The 5,102-nt window shown below is 35.0% G+C and overlaps 1 long non-coding RNA gene across 1 annotated transcript; it reads right to left on the bottom strand.

Moving 5' to 3' along the window:
• Nucleotides 1–577: 577 nt before the first annotated feature.
• On the bottom strand, nucleotides 578–2,473 carry LOC113098928 (uncharacterized). The gene is made up of 3 exons (XR_003289228.1): nucleotides 2,433–2,473; nucleotides 1,404–1,577; nucleotides 578–1,319 (listed from the first exon to the last, which is right to left on the bottom strand). It is a non-coding gene; the product is annotated as an uncharacterized LOC113098928 (long non-coding RNA).
• Between the last annotated feature and the right edge of the window lie 2,629 nt (nucleotides 2,474–5,102).

Consider the following 5,102-nt stretch of genomic DNA (forward strand, 5'->3'; position numbering starts at 1 on the left):
AATTAATTGAATAAAAGGCTCCTTTATTAACACAATGACTTACTTCCATAAGTGAAGCATCATTTCATTGATTAATTTCATTCATATTTCTGTATTAAAAATATTGCATAAAACTTCATTTCATTATACATTTGTAATTGCTGTGTAAATGCACCTTCAGCCGTCTGATCAGCATTAAACTGTAAATACATCTAAAATCATCTTCAGACGCAGCTTCTATATCTCTGAATGCTGATTTAACTGGTAAGAATTTAACATTAAAGATGACACACAAAAGGTAAAAGGTAAAAATAATAAATAAATAAATAATAATAATAAATAAATCAATATATATATATATAAAAAAAACGAATTATTGGAAGATTCCCTGATTTTCAGACACAAAAGTCAGTTTTTGCTCCATCAGAAATGAGAACAAACAGCAAAACCGCTGAATCGTTTGCGAAGTTAAATGAATCAGATTTTTAAACGACTCAGTTGATTCAACTCACTCATTAAGACAGTCACTTGCTGCCACCTACTGGCAGTTGTAGTTTCATATTTAAAAAAGTGTAACGAGTCCAATGAAGGCGAACCGTTGTGAGAACCCAAGTGCAGTTTATTTACAGAGTGATCCAAAATCCAAACAATAAACAAACAATAAACAAAGACTTGACTTTAACAGACTTGACTTGACTTGATTTGACGAGGCATGAACAGAGTAGACTCCCCGACAGCAGGTTACAACATTAATACATGACAAGGGACAGTGGCAAAAACATGAGTACTTATAACAGACAATGAGGGTCACATGACATGAACAAACTAATGAGCAAACTGATAATCACATGATAAGACAATAAACCAATCATAACACGACACATCCACAAGGCAGAGATACATGAGGGCAAGGGAAGTATGACAAACAGCAAGAAACAAACTACAAAATAAGAGACATGAAAACAAGAACATGAAACAAAACCCAAACACCACATTACAAAAAGTATCTTATTTCATTTTTGCAATCATTAAATATTTCTATATTAAAATGTTATATTTAAACATAACATTTATACACAATCCATCTATAAAATACCTGACAGACAGCACCGGTAATATAAAAGTACACCATGTCCAGTTTAAAACAATACCTTATTCTTATCTGTATGATCAAAAATGATCAAAGTATTTTTAGTTCTGTTCACGGTCATCAAGAAAATACGAGACAGACCGCACTGATGCTTCGACCCCAGGGGGTTAATGTCCAGGTGACAGTCTTGTTCAAGACGTGTTGTTTTGATTCAGTTGTTTGGAGCTCGTGGAGTTTCCACTGTCAAATACTGTACAATAAAGAGAAAGATAAAATACACTAAGATCTGCTTTAATATAAGATGATAAATGAAAGCATTGACTAAATAACTCACCGTAGTTTCTTCAGTTTACAGTGTGGATCCTCCAGTAGAGCAGAGCGCAGCTTCACCCCTGAGTCTCCTGGTTTATTACCTCTCAGATCCAGTTCTGTCGGGTGTGAGGGGTTTGATCTCAGAGCTGAAATCAGAGCAGCACAGCCTTCCTCTCCAATACTGCAGTTACTCAGCCTGCAGAGAGAGAAGAACATGAATGATCTCTGAGACTGTGTTTAAGTTTTAGTGTTGGAGTGTGTTTGTGTGTGTTTGTATGAGCTCTACTTTTTCTATACACCAGGATCAGTGCTATAGAGATTTTAACTTGCCAGCAGCTAAAACATTGAGGTTAAATGCACTCTACCCACATGATTCATGATTGTTATACTGAACTAGTCAATCTGTCATTTTTGTAATTTATCTGTATGTTTAATTTAGTGTATTACAGTAACAATGTAAAGTCTTCAAAGAGCTGTAAAATTGCAGTAAACTACAGGCAAATGTGCTGCCAGTTTTCTACTTTTAATTTAAAGGACAATTTTCATTACACTGTAATTCTATATATATATATATATATATATAAAGACAGAGAGAGCGCGAGAGAATAATTTATATGTGAAGCTGCCAATTAATTAATGAAAATTTATAATTTTTGGGCACATTCAGTATAATCATTGTATTTTATCATTTACATTTTGATGTTTAAATTAATCGATCACCCTAAAATTTAAATTGTCATAATTTTCTTCCCTCCATGTTGTTTCTAACCTGTATGAGCTTCTTTCTCCTGTGAAACAAAACATGATATTTTGAAATTTGTTGGCAACCAAAGTTTTGTGCACCATTGCTTTCCATTGAGTGGACACAAACATTTCTCAAAATATCTTCAAACATATTTTCCAGAAAAAAAGGCGTCCTGTTTTGAAATGCGTTGAAAAAAAGTAAAGTGATGGAATCATTTTTGGGTGAACTATCCCTTTAACATGAAATGTTTTTGTTTGGCAGTATTTTCACACAGTTTGTTGTGCTCAATAATATAATAACACTCACCATAGTTTCTCCAGTTTACAGTGTGGATCCTCCAGTAGAGCAGAGAACAGCTTCACTCCTGAGTCTCCTGGTTTATTAAAGCTCAGATCCAGTTCTGTCAGGTGTGAGGGGTTTGATCTCAGAGCTGAAATCAGAGCAGCACAGCCTTCCTCTCCAATACTGCAGTTACTCAGCCTGCAGAGAGAGAAGAACATGAATGATCTCTGAGACTGTGTTTAAGTTTTAGTGTTGGAGTGTGTTTGTGAGTGTGTTTGTATGAGCTCTACTTTTTCTATAAACCAGGATCACTGCTATAGAGATTTTAACTTGCCAGCAGCTAAATCATTATTTTAAATGAACTCTACCCACATGATTCATGATTGTGATGCTGAACTAGTTTATAATATTATATAGGTGATAGTGTTAAAATAAGAGTAACTTTTTAGTATAACTATGACATATATTTTACTTGAGGTTCAGTTCACTTAATTTGGATTGAGTTTAAATATTATTGTAGCTCTATGTTTAATCTGACTCTAATTTTCAAGCGATTATTAAATGTAGAATGTGTTTCTAATTAGTAACTAATCACAAATATTGGTTAAAATTAATTGAGGTATTTTATTATTCTGGACATCCTATTAATTTGTAAGTCTTATGGCTCTTACTTCTGGTCTCAGTTCCTTCCAGCTATTTTTAACTGTACAAAACAGCTTGTTCTGCTGCTTGATATTACAAATTGGTGTGTCTTGCCATATTATTTTAATGTATTATCTTAATTATGAACACACTGGTCTGTAGTGCAAACAGTTTTACCGCTTACTGCGCTTTGTAATTCTCATTATTTCCTTATTGCAGCTAATGAACTAGAAGTCTCACCCATCGCTTACTTCTGCGTTGAAGGATAAGGTGGATACTTTCAATTATTGATTCATCAGGGACCCGTTGTCACATTTGAGTCTCACACCGACCGGAGTCCGTGGATCTCACTTTTACAAACTCTCCGGTCTGAACTGAACAGATTCACTACAAGGTTAACTTATACCTTCATAAGAAGGTTAACTTATATCTTTAAATCGCTCGTCTACTGCTTGCTCAGAACAAAAATGTAGTTAGTTAAGTCAGTGCTAGACAGAAATCAAAAGGTCTCTGATGATGTTCCTGCTGCTCCATTCATCCATGAGCCTTTAGTCTGTTCTGTCCTGGACACAGATTTGAGGAAACATCAGCCTCCACATGATCTACTAGTCATGATGAGTTCAGAAGAGATCAGAATAAACCAAATATAATGTTTTATTTGTCAAGTAAGAATGTTTTATGCTAACTACATAATTAAACAATAAGTATCCAATTCAGAGATAATAAATACATAACATCAGTTGCTCAAAGATTAATCTAAGAGTGAGAGCTGCAGACCTGACAGCAGAAAAAGTAGCATTTATTAATGCTGTTCCTCTTATATAAATACTCCTCAAACAGAATAAAATGTTCAAGACTTGGTGCTACAGTATGTAGAAAAACACTACAGTGCTGGTTTTATACAAGGCTCCAACAAAATATTGCAATGAGTACATGTAAATCTGTTATTTATGGATTAGAGAAAGATGGTCAATCAGTCATTTTTGTAATTATCTGTACGTTTAATTTAGTTTATTACAGTAAATGTTTGGACACACCTTCTCATTCAAAGAGTTTTCTTTATTTTCATGACTATGAAAATTGTAGAGTCACACTAAAGGCATCAAGGGCTATTTGACCAAGAAGGAGAGTGATGGGGTGCTGCGCCAGATGACCTGGCCTCCACAGTCACCGGACATGAACCCAATCGAGATGGTTTAGGGGTGAGCTGGACCGCAGACTGAAGGCAAAAGGGCCAACAAGTGCTAAGCATCTCTCGGGGAACTCCTTCAAGACTGTTGGAAGACCATTTCAGGTGACTACCTCTTGAAGCTCATCAAGAGAATGCCAAGAGTGTGCAAAGCAGTAATCAAAGCAAAAGGTGGCTACTTTGAAGAACCTACAATATGACATATTTTCAGTTGTTTCACAATTTTTTGTTATGTTTATAATTCCACATGTGTTAATTCATAGTTTTGATGCCTTCAGTGTGAATCTACAATTTTCATAGTCATGAAAATAAAGAAAACTCTTTGAATGAGAGGGTGTGTCCAAACTTTTGGTCTGTACTGTATATATAATTTTCTTCCCTCCATGTTGTTCCTAACCTGTATGAGCTTCTTTCTCCTGTGAAAAACAAAACATTTATAATTTGAATATTGTTGGCAACCAAAGTTTGGGCACCATTGCTTTCCATTGAGTGGACACAAACATTTCTCAAAATATCTTCAGAAATATTTTTCCACAAATAAAGTCATAATGTTTTGAAATGCCTTGAAGAAAAGTAAAGTGATGACAGAGTTTTAATTTTTGGGTGAACTATCCCTTTAACATGAAATGTTTTTGTTTGGCAGTATTTTCACACAGTTTGTTGTGCTCAATAATATAATAACACTCACTCTAGTTTCTCCAGTTTACAGTGTGGATCCTCCAGTAGAGCAGAGAGCAGCTTCACTTCTGAGTCTCCTGGTTTATTAAAGCTCAGATCCAGTTCTGTCAGGTGTGAGGGGTTTGATCTCAGAGCTGAAATCAGAGCAGCAAAGCCTTCCTCTCCAATACCACATCTCCACAGCC

This window comes from Carassius auratus, unplaced genomic scaffold (genome assembly GCF_003368295.1).
Source record: "Carassius auratus strain Wakin unplaced genomic scaffold, ASM336829v1 scaf_tig00216741, whole genome shotgun sequence".
Taxonomy (NCBI): Eukaryota; Metazoa; Chordata; class Actinopteri; order Cypriniformes; family Cyprinidae; genus Carassius; species Carassius auratus.